The sequence below is a fragment of the Loxodonta africana genome, chromosome 15 (assembly GCF_030014295.1).
Source record: "Loxodonta africana isolate mLoxAfr1 chromosome 15, mLoxAfr1.hap2, whole genome shotgun sequence".
Taxonomy (NCBI): Eukaryota; Metazoa; Chordata; class Mammalia; order Proboscidea; family Elephantidae; genus Loxodonta; species Loxodonta africana.
In genome coordinates this window covers 71,502,906-71,511,923 of record NC_087356.1, presented here as the reverse complement: position 1 = coordinate 71,511,923, position 9,018 = coordinate 71,502,906, and the positions used below count along the sequence as shown (strand labels likewise).

Sequence of the window (9,018 nt, the reverse complement as noted above, 5' to 3'; positions counted from 1 at the left end):
AAATAATATTGCTGTTATTGAAACTTGCATTTACAAGGTCTGCAGTATAGAAAGAAAGCCCAACTGAGGAGAGACAGAGTTCTAATGTGATGCTTTAGTTATTTCTCTTATCCATGCAATGCCGTATTTTAGGCTCAATCCAACTTCTGCCTGTATGTGTGTGCATGTGTAGGTCATAAGTATAAATTGTGGACTTTCCTCTGAAGGATGGAAAAATATTGTTGAATATTAAAAAAATGGGTAAGCGTAAACCATTTCTATTTAGGTTCAGAATTTTTATGCATATACTTGGATACTAGGCTTACCTACAAATTAATTATGACTTAAAATAACGGGTCTGTCACCATGATGACACATATCCCATGGAGAAGGTGCTTCTGAAGTATGTTGGCTTGTGTAATAAACCAGAAAATAAACTGTATACAACTGGTAAGAAGAGTTGATGACTATAAGATTTTTGCCAGCTGTAAAGATAAATTTTTTTAGAGATAAATTTTTCTGCCATTTGACAGATGAAGACACTGAGGCCAAATGTGACCCGCTGCTTGGTGGTAGGGCCATATTTATTGCCAGTCTCCTTTTCTGCTTCTGGCCTTTCTTTGTTTGCAACAGCTGCCTTGGATAGAGCACTTTGTTTGGAAGATACTGTCTCGGTTACCTGTGGTCCCACATCATGATGGTTGCTTTGCTTCTCCAGGGCTGCCTGAAGCAGAAACATGAGAAATTGCACTTTTGTGGCAGAGTTCATCTTGCTGGGAATTCCTAATACCGAAGGGCTGGAGAACATGCTCTTTGTCCTGTTTTTGAGCTTCTACCTCTTCACCTTACTGGGGAACCTGCTCATCTTCCTCACCATTCTGGCTTCCTCTAACCCCACACCCCCATATACTTCTTCCTGGGAAACCTCTCAGTGTTTGACATATTTTTCCCTTCAGTAAGTTCCCCCAAAATGATGCTCTGCCTGATGGGGCACAGTCACGTCATCTCCTACCAGGGCTGTGCTTCCCAGCTCTTCTTTTACCATGTCCTGGGTGGCACCGAGTGTTTCCTGTACACCGTGATGGCCTATGACCGCTTTGTAGCCATTTGTCACCACTTGAGGTATACTGTCACCATGAGCCACAGGGTGTGTACTGGCCTGACACTGGGCACCTGGTTGGGGGGTTGTCTATATGGAAGTGTCCTCACCTTCCTCATCTTTAAGTTATCCTACTGTGGCCCCATTGAAGTAGACAGTTTCTTCTGTGATATCCCAGTGGTGCTGCCCCTGGCCTGTGCTGACACCTCCTTGGCTCAGACAGTGAGTTTTACTAATGTGGATATTGTGACTCTGACATGTTTTTTCCTTATCCTCACTTCTATAGTCCCATCGTCCTTTCCATATTGAAAATCAGCTCATCAGAAAGCAGGCGTCAAGCCTTCTCTACCTGCAATGCCCACCTGATTTCCATCCTCTTATTCTATGGTCCTGTGATGCTCATCTATCTCAGCCCTGTGTCCAGCCCCTGGCTGGATTCCGTCATTCAGGTGTTAAATAATATCGTTGCTCCTTCCCTTAACCCTTTGATTTACACCTTAAGAAACAAGGATGTGAAGATGGCTCTGAGGAAAGTGTTAACCTCAAGTGTTCCACATTTCTAGGGTGTGAGGTGTAGGGACAATTCTTCTCTTTGAAGTTGTTTGGGAAGCTGCTACAGATCGGCTACTCTTACAGCAGAATTGTGGCCAAATACCAAGCTGAGCAAAGTTAGTAGGAGGTATTTCTTAGGAGTCCTAGCAGGATCACATGGAAGGGAACGAGTGGACTGAGCCACTGGCTCAAGAAGGCTTTTCAGATAAGCCCAGCCTTTTTTGTTTTTTGATATGCCAAAATAGTATATATTTTCTGCTTCACACAGTCTACACTTGTTCCAACATCGTTTTCACTGATTGCTATTAAACTGCAAGTTTCCCTGCAACCTTCCCCTCTCTCCCTCCCTCTCTCTCTCCTTTCCTCCCTTCCTTCCTTCATTCCTTTCTTCCTTCCTTTCTAAATTTATGCTATATGCTATTAGTCTCTATCTGGCTGTTCAGTGAATCTAAGTAACAAATCAACAAGATATAAACTCTAGCAATAGGATTGTACAGTTTGGTAAATTTAAGTTTAAACTTGGTTTATAACTTTGGTTTTAACCATATGTTCCCATTTCAAAATAATTCCACTTGGAGCTTTATTCCTTTGACCATCAGAAAAGTTTGGAGTTGGACTTTATTCATTATGTTTTAAGTGACAAGCTGGTCAGTTATCTATTCCTATAAGATGGGAGAATGGATTTCTATAAATTTGCAAAGAATATCCATTTTGAACCTTATTTGCCTCATTCCAAAGTTCTTGGATTCCTTGCACTGTCTATGGCATTGTATTAGCTATGTATCGTGGCATAACAAATTACGCTAAATCTTAGCAGCTTAGCACAAGATCATTTATTGTCTCACACGGTGTCTGAGAATCAGAGATCTGAAAGTAGCTTAGCTGTGCAGTCCTGGCTTGGGATTTCTCATGAGTGAAGCAGTTGGCCAGGGCTACACTCATCTGAAGGCTTGACTAGGTCTAGTGTCTGATTTTAAGATGGTTCCCTCACATGGCTGTTGGAAGGAGGCCTTAGTTCCTCATAACTACCTAAATGTCCACCAAACTGAAAATGAAACCAAAATGTCCACCAAAAAAAAAAAAAAAAAACTAAACTTATTGCCCGTCGAGTCGATTCTGACTCATAACTACCCTATAGGACAGAGTAGAACTATCCCAAAGGGTTTCCAAGGAGTGGCTGGTGGTTTTGAACTGCTGACCTTTTGGTTAGTAGCCAAGCTCTTAACCACTGTACCACCAGGCCCCAAAATGTCCACATAGCTACTTATATGTCCTCACAACCTGGTAGTTGACTTTCCCCAGAGTGAATGACCTAAGAGAGCAACTAAGCAAGAAGTCATGGAACCTTTAAGATTCTTTTTGTCTCTAAAGTCACACATCATACTGCCTCTATTTTCTATTTGTTAGAAGTTAGGCACTAAATTCGGCCCACACTCAATGGGAGAGTGGGGCCTGGTGGCCAATAATACAAAGGTCCTTTTCCAGATTGTTTGACGGGGGAATTCTACCAAACATTTAGAGAGGAATTGACAACGATACTGTTTGAAGTTTTCCAAAATATAGAGAAGGAAAGAATACTCCCTAATTCATTTTGTGAAGCAAATATAACCTAGATAGCAAAATAAGAGAAAGACACCACACAAAAAATGAAAACTAGAGGCCAGTATCTCTTATAAGCATAAATGCAAAAATTCTCAACAAAATACTAGTGAACAGAACCCAACAGCACATTAAAGAGTAATACCCCATGACCAAGTGGAATTTATTGCAGAAATGCAGGAAAGATCCGAATTAGAAAACAAACAATGTAATACACCACATCAATAGAACATAGAACCACATGATCATCTCTACAGATGCAGAAAAGCATTTGATAAAATCCAACACCCTTTCTTGAAAACCCTAAAGAAGTTGGGAATAGAAGCGAAATTCCTCAATGTGATTCAGGGCATATACAAAAAACTAACAGCCAACATTATACTTAACGGAGAAAGACTGAGAGCTTTCCCCTTGAAATTGGGAATGAGACAAGGATGCCCACTCTCACCACTTCTACTCAATATTGTATTTAAAGTCCTAGCCAGAGCAATAAGACAAGCAAAAGAAACAAAAGGTATCCCGATTGGAAAAGAAGAAGTAAAAATAACTCTATTGTAGGTGATACAATTCTACACATAGAAAATCCCAAAGAGTCCACAAGAAAACTTGTAGAGCTAAGAGGAATTTAGCGTAGTTGCAGGGTACAAGGTTAACAAGCACTAGCAATGAGAGGTCTGAAAAGGAAACAATTCCATTTGCAATAATATCTAAGAAAATAAAATACCTAGGAATAAAATTATCCAGGTACTTGAAGGACTTATACAATGAATATTATAACACTCTGTAGAAGGAGATTAAAGAAGACAAATAAATGGAAAGATGTTTCATGTTCATGAATTGGAAGACTTAATATTGTTGAGATCTCAATACCACCCAAAGTGATCTATAGATACAATGTAATTCCAATCAAAATTCCAACAGCCTTCTTTACAGAAATAGAAAAATCAATCCTCAACTTTATATAGAAAGGCAAAAAAAAAAAAGAAACATCGGCATCAAGTCAATTCCGACACATAGTGATCCTATAGGACAGTGTAGAACTGCCCCATAAGGTTTCCAAGGAGCAGCTGGTGGATTTGAATTGCCAGCTTCTTGGTTAGCAGCATTAGCTCTTAACCACTGAGTCACCATGGCTCCTGTGGAAAAGCGAGAGACACTGAATAGCTAAAACAATGCTGAAAGAGTAGAACAAAATAGGAGGGCTCACACTTCCTGATTTTGAAACATAATATAGAGCTACAGTTATGATAACAGCCTGGTACTGGTATAACAATAGAAACATAGAACAGTGGAAGAGAATTGACAGTCCAGAAATAACTCACACATCTATTAATTGTTGTTGTTAGGTGCCATTCAATCGATTCTGACACATAGGGGCCCTACACAAAAGAACAAAACACTGCCCAGTTCTGTGCCATTCTCACAATTGTTATGCTTGAGCCTACTGTTACAGCCACTGTGTCAATCTATCTCCTTGAGTGTCTTCCTCTTTTTAGCTGACCTTCTACTTTATCAAGCATGATGCTCTTCTACAGGGATTGGTCCCTCCTGATAACGTGTCTGAAGTACTGGAGACAAAGTCTCCCCATCCTTGCTTCTAATGAGCATTCTGGCTGTACTTGTTCCAGGACAATTTTTTTTTTTTCATTTTGTATTCAATATTCTTTGCCAACACTATAATTCAAAGGTATCAATTCTTCTTTGGTCCTTCTTATTCATTGTCCAGCTTTTGCATGCATATGAGGCGAACTACACCATCTTCGCCTGGATCAGGTGCACCTTAGTTCTTAAAGTGACCTCTTTGCTTTTTAACACCTCTAAAGAGGCCTTTTGCAGCAGATCTGCCCAATGTAATACATTGTTCAATTTCTTGACTGCTGCTTCCACGGGCATTGTGGACCTAAGTAAAATGAAATCCTTCACAACTTCAATCCTTTCTGCATTTATCGTGATGTTGCTTATGGGTCCAGTTGCGAGGACTTTTGTTTTCTTTAAGTTGAGGTGTAATCTGTACAGAAGGCTGTGGTCTTTGATCTTTATCAGTAAGTGCCTCAATTCCTCTTTACTTTCAGCAAGCAAGGTTGTGTCATCTGCATAACACAGGTTGTTAATGAGTCTTCCTCCAATCCTGATGCCCCATTTTTCTTCATGGAGTCCAGGTTCTTGGGTTATTTGTTAAGCATACAGATTGAATAGGTATGGTGAAAGGGTACAACCCTGATGCACGCCTTTCTTGACTATAAATCACACAATATCCTCTTCTCTTTGAACAACTGCCTCTTGATCCATGTACAGGTCCCTCAAGAGCATAATAAAGTGTTCCGGAACTCCTGTTCTTCACAATGTTATCCATAATTTGTTATGATCCACACAGTCAAACGCCTTTGAATAGTCAGTAAAAAAAGATAAACATCTTTCCGATATTTTCTTCTTTCAGTCAGTATCCATCTGATATCTGCAATGATATTCCTCATTACAAATTCTTTTCTGGATCTGGCTGGAATTTCTGGCAGTTCCTTGTCCATGTACTGTTGCAAGTGCTTTTGGATAATCTTCAGCAAAATTTTATTTGTGTGTGATATTAATGATATTGTTTGATAATTTCCACATTCTGTTGAATCATCTTTCTTTGGAATGGACACAGATATGAACCTCTTCTAGGTGGCTTGCCGGGCAGCCATCCTACAAATTTCTTGGGAGAGACGAGTGAGCACTTTCAGTGCTACTTCTGCTTATTGAAACATCTCAAATGTATTCTGTCAATTCCTGAAGGCTTGTTTTTCGCCAATGCCTTCAGTGCAACTCAGGCTTCTTCCTTCAGTACCAGTGGTCTTGATCATACGCTACCTTCTGAAATGGTTGAACACTGAACAGTTCTTTTTGGTACAGTGACTCTGTATTTCTTCCATCTTCTTTTGATGCTTCCCTCATCATTAAATATTTTCTCTGTAGAATTGTTCAATGTTGCACCTCAAGACTTGAATTTTTCTTAAGTTCTTTCAGCTTGAGAAATCCCAATGTCTACCCTTTTGGTTTTCTAACTCCAGGTCTTTGCGCATTTCTTTATAATACTTTGCTTTTTTTTCCTTGGGCCACTCTTTGAAATCTTCTGTTCAGCTCTTTACTTCCTTTCCTCCTTTCTCTTTAGCTACTCTATGTTCAAGAGCAAGTTTCAGAAATCCCTTTCTGACATCTGTTTTGGTCTTTTCTTTTCTTTCTGTTTTTTTTATTGACCTCTTGCTTTCTTTGTGTATGATGTGTGGGTCGTGGGCCATTGGTGTTATTCCACAACTTGTCTGATCTTCTGTCATTAGTGTTCACTGCATCAAATCTATTCTTGAGGTGGTCTCTAAATTCAGGTGGGATATACTTAAGGTTGTATTTTGGCTCTCGTGGATTTTGTCTCATATTCTTCAGCTTCCCCTTGAACTTGCATATGAGCAATTGAGGGTCTGACTGATTTTTGACAAGAGTGCTAAGTCCATTTGATGGGGAAAGAAGAGTGTCTTCAATAAATGGTACTGTGAAAATTAGATTTCCACATACAGAAAAGTGAAACAGGATCCTTGTGTCATGCAATACACAAAACCCGATTCAAAATGGATTAAGGACCTACATGTGAAAACTAAAACCATATGATTCTTGGAGGAACAAGCAGGGGTATCACTGTCAGGCCTAGCTTTAAATAGTAGATTATCTAATATAACCACAAAAGCACTAATAGCAAATTACAAAATAAATAAACTGGACCTCATAAAAATTAAAAACTTTTGTTTATCAAAAGACTTTCCCCAAAAAATGAAAAGACAAGCTAATAACACAAAGAATATCTTTGGAAACCATATATCCAGCAAGAATCTAATAACCAAAATATATATAAAACTTTGATAACTTAACTAGAAAAAGGCAAACAACTCAATCACAAAATGAGGAAAGGACTTGGATAGACATTTCACCAGAGAGGACATTCAAACGGCCACCAAACACATGAAAAGATGCTCACATCATTAACCATCAGAGAGATGCAATCAAAATCTTAATGAGATACCATTACACTTGTACTAGGATGGCTAAGACAAAAAAAAAAAGCAAATACCAATTTTGGTGAGGATACGGGGAAATTGGGACTTTTATCCATTGCTGGTGGGGATGCAAAATGGCACAGCCGCTATGGAAAACAGTATGGCAGTTCCTCAAAAAAAATAAAAATAAAACTACCATATGATCCAGCAATTCCACGTCCAGGTTTATATCCAAAATACTAGGAAGCAGAGACTCTGCTTGTACACAGTGTTCATTGCAGCATTATTCACAGTAGCCAAAAGGTGGAAACAACCTAATTGCCTATGAAAAGATGAATGGATAAACAAAACGTAGTACATACATACAATGGAATACTACTCAGCAGGAGAAATGAAGTTTTTGTACATGCTACAACCTGGACGGAGCTTGAAGACAATATGGTAAATGAAATAAATCAATCACAAAAGAACAAATATTTCATGACCTCACTTATATAAAGACAAGAACAGGAAAATGCATAGAGACCAAAGAGTATAAACTTTGACCTCTATACATTAGTGGTTACCAGGAGTGGGAGTGAAGGACAAACGGAGTGTTACTGCTTATAGGGTAATATTGTTTTACACACACACAAAAAACTACTGGTTTACAGGAATGGAAAAATTGCATTCATCAAGGGTAGGGTTGCATAGCCAATTAATGTAATCGCTGTAAATAAGTTGTACACCTTTAAAAAGTTGAATTGACAAAAGTTATATGATACATGCATTTACAACCATGACAAAAGAGTAGCTGCTTATGTAAAACCAAACTTAAAACTCAACGGTAGTTTAGGTGAACTTGTAAAAAAAAAAAAAGCTCTGCTTTGAGCATTAAGCTCTTTTAAGAACATCTACATGATCAAATTGACAACAGCAACTCAAAAGATTAGACAGGCAGCTTAGGGGGCAGTGTGTTTATGTTGATGAGAGAGGAAGAACTCAGAAAAGGAGGGTAAGAATGGTTGCACAACTCGAAGATTGTAATCAAGGTCACGAAATTTTACATGTAGAACCTGACGAATTGGAGTGTGTTTTCCTGTATATACTCTCAACCAAAAAAAAAAGCCACCAGTTGCCATTGAGTTGATTCTGACTCATAGTGACCATATGAGACAGAGTAAAACTGCCCCACAGGGTTTCCAAGGAGTGGCTGCTAGATCCAAGCTTCCAATCTTTTGCTTAGCAGCCAAGCTCTTAGTCACTGGTCCGTCAGGGCTCCATATTCTCAACGACAGTAAAATAAATAAAATTGGAAGAAAAAGATATGTGAATACACTAAATGCTGTGTCATTAATTATATTTTACTCCAAGAAGTAATGAGGTAAAGGCTATGGGGACAAAAAAAGGAAGGAGGAAGAAAGGAAAGTCTCCACGCTAATTGGTCCCACTGTTCTGCAGACTTTCCAGTCAGGGTCCCTAGGGGACAGGGTTCCAAAGGAACAGTAAAGACTCTTATTCTCTCTTGAGGAGTCAATTGCTGCTCCTTCACTCAGGGGCCAGAAGCACTGCTGGGTCTACATTTTTCAGGCCTGAGTGACTGAGTGAAGCAAAGATGAGCATTCAGCTATGGCCTCAGAGATTGGTCCTCCTGCTCCAGAGCATCGAAGGGCAAAGGAGACAATGAAGGGGTGGAAGCGGGGTACGGCTCTCAGCCTGTGTCAGCCATGTCTCCACTCTGTAAGCAACTTTTCTCTAGAGCACTTTCTTCTTATCTTCCCTTCTTCT

At 39.4% G+C, this 9,018-nt stretch overlaps 1 pseudogene; it reads left to right on the top strand.

Annotated features, from left to right (window-relative positions):
• The first annotated feature begins 564 nt into the window (after nucleotides 1-564).
• On the top strand, nucleotides 565-1,641 carry LOC100674366 (olfactory receptor 10D3-like; annotated as a pseudogene).
• The last annotated feature ends 7,377 nt before the right edge of the window (nucleotides 1,642-9,018 follow it).